Here is a 19,185-nt window from a genome sequence, read left to right on the forward strand (position 1 = left end):
ATTTTTTTGGTTACAATACTCACTTTATTTCCCTCCCTTCCCTCCACCCCTCCTTCCTGCAGCCAATGCACAATTCCACTGGGTATTACTTGTGTCCTTGATCAGAACCCATTTCCATGTTGTTGGTATTTACACTAGGATGGTCATATAGAGTCTACATCCCCAGCCATGTCCCCTCTACCCATGTATTCAAGCAATTGTTTTCTCCCGTGTTTTTACTCCCACAGTGTTTCCTCTGAATGTGGATAGTGGTTTTTCTCACAGATTCCTCCAGGTTGTTCAGGATCACTGCAGTGACACGAATTCTTCCTATACTTTAAACACTAGTTAGATAGCAATTTTCTGGCTCTGAACCCCCCACCCCCATCCCGTGCCCTCCTGCCTCCTTGCCGTTGTCCAGGATTTTCCCTATGACTAAGATGCCTTTCTTCTCTCTTCTCTATTGAATGGACCCATCATTTTTGTCCAGCTCCCAAGTGACTTTCTCCAGGAAGTTTTCTCTCTCTTCCTCAATAATGATCTTCTCCCAAGCCCGGGACCTCACTTAATACTTGGCGTATATCTGTTGTGCACATATAACGTCTTATTGTATCTTACACATGTAGAGGCAGCTAGAGGCACAGCTGATAGGGGGCCAGCCTTAGAGTTAGGAAGACACGAATTTCAATCCCACCTCAGGCACTTATTAAAGCCGTGACCTGGACAAATTGCCTAAGCTCTGTTCATCCTCAGTTTCCTCAACTGTAAAATGAGGCTCTTCTAATAGCACCTACGTCACAGGTTTAATGTGAAGATGAAAAGAGATCATATTGGTAATGAAAAAGAGAAGTGAGAACAGTAGGCACCACATAAACGCCGATTCCTTTCCCTGTGACCGTGAGATCCGAGCATGTGTCCTATAGACTCCACGGCGAGCGGGCACTCTGTCTCAGCTTGCCTTTGCATCTCTCCCAGCACAGCACTCTGCCACGGCCTCATAAAGGTTTAGAGCAGGATTCATTGAACTCTATTAGAGATTTTTCCAACTTAAAAATGGCCCAAGAATGTATTCATCCATTTATTGATTCATTTGCTCAAACAATAAACATGTCAGCACATGGTATATGCAAAGTTCCAGGCTGGCTGTTCAAGATTTTCCCAATGCATTCCAGGCCTCATTGAGTAACCCACTGTTCAGTCAGGATGTATTTCATAGACTTATTTTTTTTCCAGATAATTAATATTTCCCCTTTAAGGAGAAGAGCTTTTTTTTTCCTTACAAGCACAGAAATATGGAAATCTTTAAAAACCGTATTCCACACATAGCTTTTTGAAAAGAGTATATTTCAAATACTTCCAATAGGTGTAAGCATGATGCTAATTGCAACTCCTTCAGGCTCCAACGGATGGGCTTCCTTAGCCAGCCCTGCAGCCATCAATCTCCTTGGACGTGAGGCCAGCCAGCTTCATGTGGACTTCCAGGACTTACGCTCTGCTGCCAGAGCCTTTGAGAGCCTTTCGGGAAGAGTAAAATTCATGGGCTTTGGGACACGGTCTGTCCCCAGGGCTCAGAGGTCCACGTGGGTGGATGCAGGCCCTCATGTGTCCTTCTCCTTTCTATGTACATGTATGTAGTGGTTACAAAGCACTTTTCCTGCTGTCACACATCCATTTTAAAGATGAGGAAACTGAGCTTTGGAGGTGTAAAATGAATCTGAGTCAGTGTGGTTTAGGGCAAAAAGGACAGGATTTGGAATCAGTAAACTTGGTTTGGGATCCCCGATTTCCCTCAGGATTCATTTTAAGTGCTAACTTCTGCGTGAGATCATCCAAGTCCCTTTAGGTACTGGGGACACCCCTTTCCAGGCAACTTTGTATTTTGTGTGTACACACATATTTATATGTGCACATACATGTATACATATGTATATACTGGCACAGACATGCATATCTGCACACACATGTATGTGGGGATTCTGAAGAAGTGAGGTAGGACATGTGTGTGTGTGTGTGTGTGTGTGTGTGTGTGTGTGTGTGTGTGTGTTTATGTGTCTCCTCCCAACTTCACCATTAGAATGGAAGCTATTCACGGGCAGGGGGACCATTTAGTCCTTTTGTCTCTGGTGCTCCAGAGGGTTGCTGGTGTACTCGGCACAATATTCTATTGTTATTGTTCAGCCTTCTCAGTCCACTCTTTGTGACCTCCTTTAGGGTTCTTTTGGGGAGCCAAAGATATTGGAGTGGTTTGCTGCTTCTTTCTCCAACTCATTTTACAGGAAGGAAACTGAGGCAAACAGGGTAAAGTGACTTGCCCAGGGTCACACAGCTAGTGTCTGAGGCCAGATTTGAACTCAGAAGTTGCATTTTTCTTTCTCCAGGCCTCTTGCTCTATTCACTGTGCCCTTAGCTTTCCCACAATGGACCAGGGTTGAGAGTAAATAAATATTTGTTGGATAGATTCCAGTCCCACGACTTACACTTGGAACCTTGTGACCACTGACAAGTCATCTAACCTCCTGGTTCGTGTTTCCTCCCCTAGGAGACAGGGTACTTGGGCTGTATCTATTTTCAAATCTCTTTTTTAAGTGGGCACCTTTGGAACAGGGCCTATTTCACTTCTGTTTCTGGACCCCCAGTGATTAGCCCGGAGGAGGTGCTTAATAAATATTTGTCAGGGCAACTGGGTGGTTCAATGGATGGAAAGCCAGGCCTAGAGATGGGAGGTCCTGGGTTCAAATCTGGCCTCATACACTTCCCAGCTGTGTGACCCTGGACAAGTCACTTAACCCCCATTGCCTGGCACTTACCACTCTTCTGTCCTCGAACCAATACACAGTACTGATTCTAAGATGGAACATAAGGGTTTATTAAAATAATAATAATAATAATAATTTTAAAAATATTTGTCGATTGATGATGATTCTTACTACCTACTTCAGGGTTGTTGTGCTATTGCTAAGTAACAATGGGCGAGTCTACTGAACTCAGTTTCCTTATCTGGATGATTTCTAGGGTCCCCTCTGGCTTATGATCCCACAACACGCTCACAGCTGCCCAGCGCCATTGGTGGCAGAGGCTCTTGATTCATTTGCAGCCTTCTCTCTCCTACCAGAAAAACTCAAGTTATGTGAGGCATCCCCTTTCCTCACTGCCCTCCACCTAAGAAGGAAGAACTAATCCTGGGGTGCGGGGGTGGGGGAGGGGCGTAGTTACCCAAACTCTCTTTCCCTAAATGCTAGGAAGTATTGATATTGGGGGGCCGGGCTAGAGGGGAAGAGATTGGGATTTGTGCCAAGCAGCTGAAGGCTTCTGACTCTCTGGGCATCCTCTGTGAGGACAGAGCAAGCAAGAGGGCAAAAGGAGTTACTATACTCAATCCCTTTGTCAATTCTGTGCCAGGCTACAAAGTGCTTTCCAAAAGCCAAGACCTCAGTGTCTCAGGAGTCTACCCTTGTGCACTGGAGTGCTTTTTGTCGCTGGCGACACACAGGACACTGAACCCAGCAACTATTTCCAAAAGGACTTTATTAAGCTGAATGATTTTTCAAGGATACATTCATGGATACATTGCTATTCAAGGTCTACTCAGACCCCCTTATTTCCATTTCACCTTCTGCTAACCAGCCTTGGCAGAATTTAACTTTCAGCTCAAGAAGTTGTTCTCACTGCAAAAAATAGAGTGTGGTTAACTAGTGGGGTGATTTTTTCCCCCTTTTGCAAAGAGTGGCCCAGCAGCTAAAAGAACAGACTGAGGCCCAATGCTCCAGGGTGCAGCATCCTCTGGTCCATTGCCCGATAGCACCTCCAGCCTTGTGGAGAACAGTTGATCAAGTGCCGGGGATTAGGATGGGGGATAGGAGAGAGGACCCAAAGACAGTCAAGCTGGGAAGATGTCCAGGTGAATTTGGAGGCCTCTTCAGTTTTCTATAAGGCTGGCCCCAGGGTACTGCTCCTGGGCCTAGCTTTGGTGTGGCCCATAGTGGCCAACAAAGATCTGTGATTATGTCTAAGGTTCCCTGGCCAGGCCTTATCTATCTAAAGCACAAAAAAGGCTTTCTAAGTGGCCATGGAAGCAGATGGTGGTATCATCCTTGGCTTAAAGGTGGCCATGAAGCCCTGAGGATAAGATGAAGACAAAAGCTTGGAATTCTGGTTGAGGAAGTGAGGAAATGTGGAAATCTGTAGCCAGAGGTGATCCAAGGGCCAGCCAAGTGCTATCTCATCTGGCCCCTTTTCTCTTTCCTGAATCATTCATTTCCCTCATCCATGACATTGGCATGGGTGTGGGTCACTGCACCAGTGAGCTTTGGAGAGAGAGTTAAATGGGTTTGCTGGCTCCTTCTACAGTTGTCCTTGGGGATAAGGGAGTAGCTAATGTCAGTGGTGGTGGTTTTCGTACTGTAGCCTTTTAAATTCTCAAACTTCTTTCAGGGTTCTCTCCTGGGAGCCAAAAGAACTGAGATTGTATTTGCCCTGATTAGAAAGGCCTCTTTATCTATCTGCCACACTTGGGACTCAACCATATGGTGATCCATCTTTGCCAACCAATATCAGCAAACTCTACACATTTCTATTTTTTCTCCCAAATATTACAAAGCAAATCTACTTAAATGATTTCCCAGCAGGACAGTGCAGCATTATTATTTACAGGGCAGTGGAAGATAACACTGTCAGTCAGATCAGTTTTACTGTTGCTACCAATGGAGAAATAAGTACAGTCTGACTTTTGATGAATGGTTTCAAATAAGTAACATCTCACTCCCCTATTAGCTGGGCAAGGGAGGTCTGATAGAGCAGAGACAGACTGATTCTTCTTGCCCTCACGCCTTGTCAGGATGGTTAGTCAAACAGAATTTTTGTTAGTAATGCATTAATGTCACTATCAATACCTCTCCAATGCATACACATTAGTGCTTGACATTTCTGACCACCATGATTGAGGGGTTATTATGCTCAGTCTCAGTTCTGATGAAGGAAACAGGACTCTCCCTTTAAGGAGTGAGTGTATTTCTACCCTTCCTGTCATTTCCTGAATGTGTGAACCCCTTACTATTTGGAAAAAGCCTAAACAGACCAGGGAGCCCCTGCAATTGGTGTGAAGAACTAGCTTCTAAGTCCCAGGGCTGGAAGAGAACTGGGAAATCATCTAATCTCTGTGATAGATGGAGGGAGAACATCCAGGAGAAGTATTGGATGTAGGCAATCACCCAGGACTACAAAATGATAACAAAGACACAAGGAGCAAGATGTTCTAAACTGATTTTGCTATCTATTACCTGTGTGACCATGGACCAATCATTCTTCTTACTCTGGGCCTCAACTACTGTAACATGACAAGGATTAGAGTAACTGATCTCAAGTTCCATCTGGCTCTAAATCCAATGATCCTCCATCCTGATCAGTAATTATCCAGATCCTAATTGATTTTTTTTATGGTTTGATTTTTTTTTATTTGGTCAATTTCAAACATTATTCCTTGGTAACAAAAATCATTTTCTATTCCTCCTTCCCCTCTCCCCTCCCATAGCCGAAGTGCAATTCCACTGGGTATTGCATGTGTCCTTGATCAGAACCCATTTTTTTTTTAACTAAAGAAATTTGAAAAAAAAAACCCACCAACCCTAAAGGAAGAGGCTTTGGACTCCTTCTACACCCCTCATCTTCTCTCCCCTTTTGTTCCCATACAAGACAGGACAAATTACAGGTGTGGAAGGTTTTGTAACCTCTAAATACAAGTGATTTTGAAGAGCCATGGCTAGCAAACATCACTTTTAAGACCATGATGAGGAATTATTTGCCACAGACCAAACCCCACATTTCCTATCAGTGATAGACCCCATTTTTATAAAATGTCATCTGAGCTTCCAAAGAATCAAGCAACTGACTCAAGATTACAGCGTCTGCACCATCAGGTACCCTTTATTTAAGAAGGGAGCTTATATAAGGAATTTTTACCCTTATTTCCACAAGGTAGAGTTGACTCTGAAGGAGAACAGACACCATTGTTGTTGAGTTTTTTAAACCTGAGGACATCTGTTTTCACTTCCAACCAAGTGGTCTGTGGTTTGAGAAGTGCTTAAACCTGAAACCAAGACCAGATTTCCCTGGTCTGAGATCCACTTTGTTGGCCTTGGAAGCTCCCTCTGAGATAATCCTTTTGGGAAAGGTAGCTACTGGCAGTAGCATCAATGTCTCTGCCCATGACACTTTGTATATTGGCAGCTCCAGGAATGGCCTCTTTGTTGGGATTGCCAAATTACTTAGCACAGGTAAGTGTGGGTGTTAAATTAGCTTCTGCTTGAATAGTTCCAATGATAGGAAACTTGCTGTTTAATATGGCCCATTTTAGCACCAAAGGCCAATTGCTGGTAGATTTTTCCAAATTCTGCTCGATGTACAGGACCAGAGCTTCACTGAGACAAATGCTTGGCTTCTCCAAAGAACTTCATCCATAAAGACAAAAATAAAATGAAACCCTAGACTCCTATGAGTGCTTAAAGGGAACTTAAATTGCAGAATGTCAGAACTGAAAAGGCTAGTGATGGTGAACCTTTTAGAGACCAAGTGTTCAAAATGCAACCCTCACACTGCATGTGAGACCCCTGCTTTACTCCAGACAGGGGAGGGAGGAAGTGCTCCCACTGGGCTGCTGGACAGAGGGGCAGGTCATGTGAGAAATGTCCTCGGGTATGTGTGGAGTGCTCTGGCACGCATGACATACATTGGCCAGCACAGGCCTAGAATGTTAGGCCATCATGTGTAGAATTCTAGGTACATTTATTAGGGCTGCTTTATCTTGTTTTAAAGGTAAAATGAGAGTTTACAGGGAAGTCATGTTTTATACATGTTGTATCATATATTCCTCACAACACCCTTGTGAAGTCAGTAATACAGGTATTTTTATTGTCATTTTAATTCAGTTTGACAAGCATTCATTAAGTCAGGCATTGTGCTAGGTGCCAGGGATAAAAAAAACAAAACAAAAAAAAAACCAACATTAAAAACAAAACCAGTCTCTGCTCTCAAGGGGGCTTACATTCTATAAGGACATATATATATATATATATATATACATATATATATATATAGGTACAAGCATAGTGCAAGGGAAAGGGAAAGTGATTGGGGAGAAAATCCTAGCAGGTGGAATCGGCAGGGATCAGAGATGGAAGACTTCACCAAGGGTCCCCTGAAGATTCTGAGAAGTAGAAATGAAGACGGGAGTGGGTTGCCAGGTTGTGGGAATTCAGGGAGGAAAGAGATGGATGATGAAGTTATGGCTCAGAGGGGCTAGAGCATTTGTCCAGTGTCACATGAAGGCTAAGTAACAAAGATGGGACTCAAACCCAGACCCTCTGACTCCCAAGTTCAAAGCTCTTCCTACTGTGCCTCAGCAGATGAGAAACCTCCTCAAATCACCTTGGCCAAAATGGATCAGAGGCAGTGGTGTTTCTGATGGCTAATAGAATTCATGGGAAAAGCAATCAATAATTTACAATGGTTTCCAGGATGAACCTACTTTTAGCAAGACTCTTCATCTTATTACTGAATTTTCTAAAGTTACCAAGACAACTAAGGTCAAGTAATAGAGCCTTTGACTTTGATGTGTTATGAAAATTTAATAAAGAGTTTTGAAAAGCTTTTAAGAGGAAAAAGACATATTACCCAGGCAACACGATCACTACCACTGGGTAGATGTAAGCAATTAGACCTGCAGATAATGGGAATCTCTCCATAACTCTGACTTTCTTCTATTTCAGAGATGTCTGGGCATGGATTGATGCTACCCTGCAGTGGACTCTAATGGCAGCCACTGGGTTTAAAGAATCCGGTCCTTCCCATGTATGGAGAAGCTCTTTCTCCCATTGTATTTAGCTATAAATAATTATGGTTATAATATATTCCATCAAACATTTATTAAGTGACTGCTTTGAACAGGATGCTGGGTTATTAATTGACCATCTGAGAATGTCCACGGTATGTAGGTAGAGACATGCTGGCCTTGGAATCAGGAGGTTTAGGAGGCCAATGGCACAAGTCATTTTCTCTCTCTAGGACTCAGTATCCTCCTCTGTAAAATAAGGGAGTGGAACTAGATACTGTCTAATCCTCTACAGTCACTCCCATCTCCCTGGGCTTTAGATATCTTACTTGGAAAAGGGCGGCTTTGTACTAGATGGTCTTTAAGGTTCCTTTCAACTCTTTTTTTTTTTTAAACCCTTACCTTCTGTCTTGGAGCCAATACTGTGTATTGGCTCCAAGGCAGAAGAGTGGTAAGGGCTAGGCAATGGGGGTCAAGTGACTTGCCCAGGGTCACACAGCTGGGAAGTGTCTGAGGCCAGATTTGAACCTAGGACCTCCCATCTCTAGGGCTGGTTCTCAATCCACTGAGCTACCCAGCTGCCCCCCCTTTCAACTCTTAAGAGGTGATGAAGCTATAACCTGAGTTCTAGTCCCAGTTCTGTCACTTACTAGTTTTGTGATTTTGAGGAAGTCACTTCTCTTCCCTGAACCCTGGTTTCCTCATCTATAAAATGGGGATAGCCTAATCATCCTTTACCATTCATTCATTCATTCATTCATATTGTGCCTTGTCTATTCTCTTCTAAAAAATGCAATTGACTTTACAACTATATATGTGAGAAGAACCAGAGAAAGACCTGACCACACTGGCCAAATTCTCTCTGGAGGATTTACAGGAAGACATGGACAAGAACCACACAGGATAAGAAAGCAAAGAAGGGTAGAGATGCATATTGGTAAGTTCAATGTCCACAGATCCCCTGATAACTGACCAATAAAACTACCATTTGTTAAATGTCTCTTTTCTGTCGAGCACCTACTGGAGGTGACAACAGTATAGATGAGAGTCTCTTCTCCCAAGGAGATTACAGTCTATGGAGGGATGAAAGGAGTGGGCAAGATATCAACCCAGTTAAGTATAACATGTTAAATATTAGGTATATGAAATTTTTTAAGGGCAATGCTAAATAGCAAAATTGAAGTATTGTAACACACAGATGCTCCTAATTTTTAACAAAAAGCACTCCGAGATAGAGGTGGCCTTTGTGCTATGATTGGGGGTTTAATGTCTTGTTGCTCTGGGGAAAGTGGGGCTGGGAGACAAGAGTTCAGACTGTATCTAGGTACTTGTCCCCTAGCCTGCAGAACTTTAAAGCTTAAATGGAAGACGAGAGGAAGATATTCAAAACTATATAGCAATAAGTGACTGTAAATCTTTGTAGCAGCAAGTCTGGAGAGATGAGGAAATTATATTTATTTCAGGTGGCCCCCTCCTCCTCCCATGTGTCTACTCTCTACTCTGAGCCCATGGTTCCAGGGGAATCTTGGCTGTGATTCTCACATATGCTAAAAATTGAAAATGATAAAATCAAGCAGAATATACCAAAAGAGAGAGTCTGACTTGCAGAGGAGTGGAAAGAGGCCAAGCTTGAGAAGGATCTTTTCCCTCTGGCATATGAAAAGTGGGAAAGAGATACTGAACAGAGCAATGGACTTGGAAGACAGCAGTCCTGGGTGCAGATCCTTTCTCTAATATTTACTAGCTAAATACATGTTACGTAGTCTTTCTGAATCTCAGTTTCTTAATTTATAAAACAGCAATAATATTACATTATACACCTCATGGTAGTATCTCTCCTCCAACCAGTTTTGTGAGGTAAAATAAGGATTATCTCCATTTTACAGATGAGGAACTGAGGTTTGGAAAGGTGATGTTACTTATTCGAGGTCACAAGGCTAATGCCTATTGGAGAAGGAGCACAGATGAACCCAAGTTGTCAAATTCCATGCTCAGTACATTCACCAGACCATATCTATCAAGGGATAGATCTCTAGTTTCTTTCCAGGCTCAGCTCATGGAGCCTTTCTGGATGCCTCTAGTTGATAATATTTTCTTTTAAATTATCTTGAATCACTTCCTATATATGTACATATGAATCTAAGTTTCCTGAGGACAGAGATTGTTTTCACTCTTGTCCATCTAGTCCTGGCATCTACTGCAGTGCCTGGCACATGGTAGGGTATCAGATAAATGCTTGTGGATCAACTGATTTGTAATAAATAAGAAAAGATTCCTCCCCTCATGGAGTTTACAGTCCAGTGTAGGACGGTATAGGGAAAAGATATGAAGAGATAAATATGATATAAACTAAAATATTTCCAAGTGCTTAGGTAGAATACAAAATGCTAAGAGAACTGCTGAGGGAGGGCCGATGGAATCAAGGATAGCTTCATGGAGGAAGTGACATTTAACTGGACCTTAAAGGATAGGTAATATTCTATAATTTTCTCTCAAATCTCTAGTAGTCAAGGGAAAGCCATTTAACTTATGCCTCAGTTTCATCCTCTATAAAATGGGCATAACAGTGAGCCTCTGAAAATTATGTAAATGCCAATTATTGTTAATGAGGCATGGTGATTATTTAAATATAATCCTTCTAAGTATGTTTCTCTACTTGGGATCAAAGTATGTGTATGTATGTTTGTTTTTCTTCCCAGTTCTACTCACCATCTGTAGAAACTGAAAGGGAAAAAATGAAGACAGAACTGGGTCAATCTGGGTTGTTTTTTGGGTTTTTTTGGCCATCCCAGTTTGGACTGGTCTCAGGGCCCTGTGTGACCCCATTACTGCAAATGTTATATCATGAACTGAAATAGAGAATTGTTTATCAGAAGAATGAGGAACTGGAGGAAGGAGTGTATGCATGTGTGGGCATAATGTGCATGGCTTAGGAAAGGAATAAAGTCTGGGGGGGGCAGATCCAATTAACTTCTCATGCATTTTGGGGGGAGGCATTTTCCACCAACCTGCCTGTTTAAGAAACATATTTCAGTTCAAGGGAAAGACTTATCTAATGAAATGAACTGTCCAATAGTGGAATTGGTGTTATGTAAGATTGAGATCTCCCTATTAACTGTTTGTACTTAAGCAGAGGGGTGGATGGAAATTCAACAATTCAATAAACATTTACTGAGCACCTCTGCTGTGCAAGGTACCGGATTGGGATGCCAAATAGTACACCAAGGAGTTCACAGTCTAGGAGAAGTTGTAGAAGGGATTGGAAGGTCCTTTCCAAAGCAAAAATCTGGGATTCCCTGTCCTCCTCTCTCATGACATTGCTCCTCTTTCTTTCAGATGTGAAAAAGAGTTGTTCTAAGCCTCCTCTTTTTTTTTTCCCCTCTCAGAACCTACATAGAGAACATATTCAGGATTGAGCATGTCTGGTGCTAGCTAAGAGAAGAGCTCATTTGCTATTCACATTGGCCTGAATTGTAGCATGATTAAAGGCTCAGACTCAAAATTAAAAGTTAGAATCATATAATCTTGGAATTTCAGAGCTTCTGGGAACTTAATAGAACAGGTAGAAACAGATGCCCAGGTGGATAATATGCCTAGAGATAGTATGGTGTGTTATAGATAATAGAACTACTGGATCTTGAGTTAGAGAACCTAGATTCAAATTCAGGCTCTATTACTGTCAGAGGCAGCTAAATGGCCCAGTGGATAGGGCACCAGGTCTAGGGTCAGGAAGTCATCTTCCTGAGTTCAAATCTGGCCCCAAACACTCATTAGCTGAGTGACACTGGGCTAGTCGCTTAACCCTATTTGCCTCAGTTTCCTCATATATAAAATGAGCTAAAGAAGGAAATGGAAAAACACTTCAATACCTCTGCCAAGAAAATTCTAAATGGGGTCACAAAGAATCAGATACAACTGAAATGACTGAACAACAAACTATCAGAAAGTCTTTGGGCAAGTTATTAAATTCTATGAACCTCAGTTTCTTCTTTTAGGAAAGGGAGAGTTGAACTAATTCTAAGATGTCTAAGATCTCTAATTGTAGAACCATCAGCTATAAAACTATAAAACCCAATCATCCAGACTTGCCCCAGATCACTTAGTTGGGGTCAACCTGGCTCAATCTCATCAGTGGGCAGATAAGAAGCCTTCAGAGGGTAGGGAAGCTCAAGCTCCATCACCTCTCCCCCACAGACTGATCTGAGAGCCTTGCTGACTAAGCTCCAAGGGCAAAAGCTGCAACACACTACAGGCAACAACCTTGACAACAGGGCGGGAAGCCCAGCTTCTGCTGTCAGCTGGGGAAGATCTGACTAACCTGATCAATCAGCAGAACAGAGAAGAAGCCCCTTCAGGACAGAACAGCCCAAACCCACATATCCAGCACATAATGAGAGGAGCAAGGACTACAGGCAACTCAGGGTGGGGGAAAGAAGGGGGCAAATATGAGAAATCTGAAAAAGGAAAAAAATTACATTCGATAGCTTCTATCCATGCCATGAACAAAGAGCAAATGAAACAGAGGAGGATCAAAGAACACCAAGCAAAAACACAGAAACTCCAGCAAATTGGACACAGGCTTTGGAAGAACTCAAAATACAAAAAACAAACAAACAAACAAACAAAACAATTAAGAGAGGCTGAAGCCAACTGGGAAAAGAACTTAACAAGCAAAAGAAATTATCTGGAAACAAAATAGTGTCTTGAAAGTTAGTGGGGGTAAAGTCTTATTTGTAATCCTTGGTTTACCTGGTCTACCTACTACCCCACTTTATCTCCTTGATGGACCTTTGATGTGTCTGCCACTGAAGCTAGGAAAAAAATCATTTTTCTATGACCTTTAAAAACAATTTTTGGAGCTAATACTCCCAAATTGGGGAAAAATCAGTAATTTTGTTATTTGTTCTTAAAATATCTTTGTATGTCTAGGAGCTTTAGAAAAGCAGAGAAAAGGCTATTCTCTGTATGCTTTTTAAAAAAACAAGGTATTATGTAGCCCAATTTTCTAGTTATAGAAAAATATGGACTTCAGGCTACTAGGGATAGAGGTAATTGGATATGTTGACTATTCGACAAGGATCCTTTGTCTTCTGGAACAGGAAGAAAATTGGGCCGACTTGGTGAGTAAGAAATTCATACAACATATGAGAAATCTCTATTACATCCATCAAACTGACCATGAGATTGGCAGAAATATAAGGAAAGGCCAGACTTCAGGTTATTACACATTGCAGTTAATTTATCTCACCTCCAGAAGAGGTAGTTTTTTTTTTTAATCTTATGGAAAAAAATGGATACTTATGGAGAGGATTCCACCCCTGCTAGGATCTAGGAAATGACACTCAAATTCATAATATTTCAAGTCCAATTCTTATATAAGACTGCATCTGTATAGGGCATCAATCACTTAGTGAAAGAAACTGGAAGCTATTTTGAAGCAACACTCTGCCAATCATAAAACAAATGCCAGATGTCAATGAAGGAGAAGTCACAATTTTTTCAACTTATGGATGTCTCCAAATACTTTACAATGGAAGGGGGTGTGTGGGGGGGGGAGGGAGTGATCCTTTCTGCCCCCTCTATTTTGTCAGATGTCAAAATCCAAGGCTGGGGGTTTTATCTTTGTACAGCAATGAGTTTTAGAAAATCAGAAGTAAGACTAAGAATGGGGGCCAGAAGGGGGAACAACCTAAATAAGAGTGTTAGCTGAATATTACAGATGAGATTTCTGTGCCTGACAGATCCAGAAGATATTGTCAATAAGATGAGTGGGCTGGAAAAAGACTACCAAGATTTGCTACCCAGACTGGAAGGGACTTGAGGATATAAAATGTTTGAACCCAGGACAGAGACGATTAACATGAGAAGGCACCTTAGAACATAGATATTAGTGCTGAAAGGGATTTTAAGAGATATAGTCCAATCTCCTTATTTTACAGATGAAGAAATTGAGGTTTTAGAGTGGTTAGGGCAAATTTAAGCACAGATTCATGGTTCTATTCCTAGTTGGTGACAAATAAAAGCTAGCACCGAGATTTTCTGCCTTCCCAGTCTTTCTACTATACCATGAAAAAAATTCCAATTTAATTCAATGATACTGATTGATCTCAAGTGCACTCTACAATTTAAAGTGGGCTGGGCTGGGAATCCTGACAGTTTGTGTCAAACTTCTGAAGTCTGTGAAATAAAAAAAATTCTAGTAAAGGAATAGAAATTAGTTCAAAATGGGAACACAACAGAATGTCAAAACATAAGGACTGTTACATAACTCAGGGATGTATGCCCAACACAATGAAATTCTATATTGAAATTATGGTTGCCTGACTTGAAAACAACAACAACAACAAAAAAAAAAAACTGACTCATATCCCTAATAGAAAGGATTGACAAGCTGTATGATAAAAGCTTACATTTACCCAAAGCTACCCAATTTATAAAATATTCTCCTCACCGCCTCATGAGGAATGTTGCATAGATATCATCTCTATTTTGCAGATTTGGAAACAGAAAGTAACACGATCATTTCAAATTAGTAGCGGATCTTAAGACTCTAGCCCAGTCTTCTGACATCCAAGTCTTTTGCTCTTCCTGCCATACCAGTATGGTGTCTCCTATATAGACTCAGTTTGAAAAAAAAAAAATCAAGGAAAGACTAGACCTTACACATATGTGAAAACAATTTAATATGCTGTTGCCATTTAAAAAGTGCTGAATAAGAAAATGTCATTAACTAAGGAGACATCTTTTAGAGCGATGCTAAATAGGGGAGGATAAGTGATCTCATTGGCATTTATTAGTAGGCCCCTTCTTTGCAATAAACAGTTATTTGAAGTCCTGAGATTGTAAATGACTTGCTCAGGGTCCAACAGCCAGTATTGTATCTGAGGCAGACTAAGGCAGGATTTGGGGATGGGTGGTATTTTTGGCTTCAGGGTCAATACTCTATCCATTATATCATACTGCCTCTCAATTCATAAATAAGTAGGTGGAAATACAGTATTTTGGAATGAGTTCTGGGCTTCGAATCAGAGGACCTGGCCTCTAATCCTAGTTTTATCACTTCCTAGCTATGTGACAAGCAAATCACTTGCTGACTCTGAGCTGTTTCTTCAGTTTTAAAATGGGATTAATGTTTACATTTACCTAGCTACTCACCTCCCAGGAATCACACCCTAAAGTGCTACAGCACTATGTTGTATCATGAACCATCCTGCCATGATCCTCACTCAGCCTAGAGCTATTCCTGCTATTCGTAGACATGAGTATGGAGTCCATAAGTCTACTGGAAAGAGTCCTGGATTTGGTGTCACAATACCATGGTTTGAATATTGTCTCTGCTACTTGCTGGATGTATGACTTTGGACAGTCACTTCATCTTTCTAGACTTCAGTTTCTGATTAGATCAGGGGTTCTCTTCAATATTCAGGGACAGATTTCAGGGTGTCCCTGCATTAATTAAAAACAATTTTTGGATAACTACATTTCAATATTTCCTTTGTAATCTTAAGTATTTTATTTTATGCATGTAACATTATTTTGAGAATGGACCCACAGCTTCCCTATTGCCAAAGAGACTGTGTCCAGGACCCCCCAAAATTTAAGATCCCCTGGTTTTAAGTATTTCCAGGGTTCCTTCCAGCTTTTAAATCTATGATCAAACCTATAATCCTCAGGACCTAATGCTGTTGTCATACTTTGTGAACACAAATTTAGTCAGTGAAATCAGCAAGGTTGAAATGGAAGAGATGCTTTTCCAAAAGGTGAGCTATAATTATCTGGTGGAAGTTAATTGTGGTGAGGCATTAAGCTGTTTAGGAAATCAGCTTTGTGAGATTTAGAGAAGAATTAAATGGTTCCAACTAGTATCAGGAGACTGGGAAATAAAAAAGCTCATTTTAAAAAGTTACAAAAGTGGAAGATTTTTGTGATAATAGTAATTCTAGCACACATGCATATGATATGGGTTATTTAGGAGAGGACAAGGGTTTGAAGGAACTAACTAGAACTGTGTTTTACTGGTATCAGGAACTTTGGAGAAGGGAACTCCCTTTAGCAATGCCGATAATAACATGACTAGCATTCATAGAGTGCTTTAAGGTTTGTAAAGTACTTTGCAAATATTATCCCATCTTACCCTCATAATAATCCTGGGAGGCAGGTGCTATTTATTATCTTCATTTTACAGATGAGGAAACTGAGGCAGATAGAAATTAAATGACTTCTCATCGTCCCATATTTGGAACTGTCTGAGGCTAGATTTGAACTCGGGTCTTCCTGACTTCTGGACAATTACTCTATCCATTTAGTAGCTTCCAAAATTCTCAGGTCAGCACTCCCCTTTGCAAGTAAGTCTTAGAAGCCAGTCTGAGACATTAAAAGGGTGAGTAACCTGTTTAGGATCATAATTATGTCAAAGGGACCTGAATGGCTGCCATCTTGACTCACAGGCTTTCTATCTACTAGGCCACACTGCCTTTGCATGCTATGTTTGACAAAACATTGTCCACACAACTAAGAGGTAATTGGAAGATGGAGTCTGAACATGGTTTTATTGATTTCTAGCTCAGAGGTTCAGAAGGTGCATGCTCTAGGGATAGGGATGAGATGCAAAAATGCAGGGGAAGACTCCATCTGTAACCTTAGCAAGAGATAAAGTTATCTTACTGCCTAGGCCATTTCTTTACACTGTCTTCCTTCCACCAATATTCCTGGGTGGTACAGCTGTGGATGATTATCAAGGTCATTAATGGTAGTTTTAATTGACTGTCACACAATCTTTGATTGATCTGGTATTGTTTGATGGTTCAGCCAGCCAGTGACAGAGGACCAATGAAAGATAGAGAACCCTGGGCATGCCCTCTCCTTACTTCTCCTTTCCACTAAACCAGCTTAGGCGAAGGTTTTTGGGTTCGCATGCCCAAACTGCAACTTTAAGCTGCCTGTGAGCTCCCTGCATTACTCTAGAGAGCAGAGGGAGGAAGTGCTCACTTTGGACAGTTGGACCGAGGGGCAGGGCATGCAAAAAATGTCCTTGGGCAGAACGCTCCTCCTCCCCCGCCAGCTTGGCATGCATGTCAATACTTCACCAACACTACACTAAATCAACACAAAATGGTCTTGAGAAGCAGATCGATCATGCAAAATGTCTGTTTCCATTATGAAATGTTAGAGCAACAAGGCATCCTCCATGAGCCTTAAATACCAACTGCTTCTTACTTAAGTCTAAGAGAGCAACAGCTTAACTCCAAAAACAATATGCTTAGCATTGACTTTGTTATCTCATGAGAAACTGGAAGGGAGGGGGAGGAATAGGAGAAGGAGGATGACTTCAAGTGGGAGCCCAGCCCTCTAAAGCCCTGGAGTAGGTAAAGCACTGGAATATATAAAGCCTATAGTTGAACATGAAAGTCCAGCCTCAGAGGCTTATTCCTTTGTCTTAAGGAGCTAGGGCAACTGGGTGGTACAAGTGGGCTTGGAATAAGAGTCATCTTTGTGAGTTCATAATTCAGCCTCAAAACACTCACTAGCTGTGAGTCCCTGGGCAAGTCACTTAATCCTATTTGTCTCAGTTTCCTCATCTGCAATAAGCTGGAGAAGGAAATGACACACCACTCCAGTATTCCTGCCAAGAAAATGCTGAAGGGGGTCAGAATTGGACGCAACTGAAACAACTGAAGAACAACAAAGGAGCGATACCTCTAGGAAGCCTTATTACCTCTGGAGAACCTGTTATATATCCTAATAGGGGAAGAGCTACAGCTTGCGAAAAAAGCACTGGATTTAAGTGCAGTCATTTTCCTAGCAGTATGAAGTCATACATGGATATAAGGATTTGCCATTAGAGGAATTCAAGAACATTATTTTGGGAGGTAAGGAATTCCCCATCACTAGGGGAATATATTCAAGCCACAAGTGAATGACCCAGCAATAATCCCATTTCTGCTGTTTACTATCTGTGACACCCTGGGCAAGGTATCTTGCCTCTCTGGAACTCAGTTTGAGCAGATATCCAAGTCCCTTTCTAAATCTAAATCATCTACTTTCATGAGCTCGTTATGATCCTCTGCTCTCTTACCCTATATTTCTCAAGTTCCCATACCTCCTAATAGAAGGCTGGTAAAGCTGCCTGTCTAGAGTCTACCTGCCTCAGGGGCTTCTTTGGCCTCCACTACAATGCTCCATTTCTGAAAGGAGAAGTGGGCCTGTCTGTCAATAGAGTGATTTTCTGATCACATGACAACTTCAGAGGTGTTTAATGTGAGAAGCAGAAAAGACAGGGTGAGGCCCCTATTTCAGCCTGACAACAGAACAGCCTCTAATCCTTGATGTTAGGGCAGAACAAGATAAAGGAGTCCTAAGTCATCATTGTCAGGCACTGGAATAAGGTTAGCTTTGTAAGTAAGGTAGGTACATCATTTCCTTACTAATCGCCATGAAGACATAGTGTCCTTCAGAGGGCAGGCAGGCTTTTTCACATCACACCCACAAAATGAGGATCATTTTTCGGGGGAAATTCACCTTGAAATAAAATAGAATGTGATATGCAAAGCAAATAGTCCTATGATGAGCTGCAAAGAATATTCCTGGCTGAGAAAACCGATATTTACAATATCATTCAAAATTAGGCAACATGAAGCTACTTCCCTTCCAACCTTGGCTGATATATGGGAGATAAAACGGCAACATAACATAATTTCCTCCCAATTTTTCCAGATAATCTACAATTTTCCCCTTGTATATTCTATGGTCTAGCCAAAGTGGATGGCTGAAAATGTTCCCTGAAGCTATCTTTTTCTGAGCTATGCACATTATTCACACTGACCAGCACACCTAGAATTCTGCCCTCTTGTCTCATCTCTGCCTGTTGAAATCCTTTTTGTGTTCCCAGGACTGGCTTATGTGTTAAATTCTGCATGAAACCATACAGATGCCCTCAAATTGTGACATCCCTAAGTCTAGAATGAGTTCTGGGCAACTTGGAGATGGGTCTGGAGTCAGGAAGATTCGTCTTCCTGAGTTCAAATCTGGCCTCAGATAATTACCAGCTATATGACCCTGGGCAAGTCACTTAGCCATTTGCTTCAGTTTCATCATCTATAAAATGAGCTAGAGAAAGAAATGGCAAGGGCACTCCAGTATCTTTGCCAAGAAAACACCAAAAGGGGACACAGAGAGTCAGACATGACTGAAAAATGACTCAATAACTTCATGTTGATAGGATGATTACTAGGTAATAAAATCCTTGCCTAAAGGGCCAGAGTCTTGTCACTTCTGCATGTCCTACAAGGCCTAGAACAAGGCTTTGCACATACTGTAATGTGGAAAGAAGGAGACTTGGGTCCTAGCCCTGCCACCAGGTGATCTTTGGCAAGTCATTCCCCATC

The sequence above is a fragment of the Monodelphis domestica genome, chromosome 1 (assembly GCF_027887165.1).
Source record: "Monodelphis domestica isolate mMonDom1 chromosome 1, mMonDom1.pri, whole genome shotgun sequence".
Lineage (NCBI taxonomy): Eukaryota > Metazoa > Chordata > Mammalia > Didelphimorphia > Didelphidae > Monodelphis > Monodelphis domestica.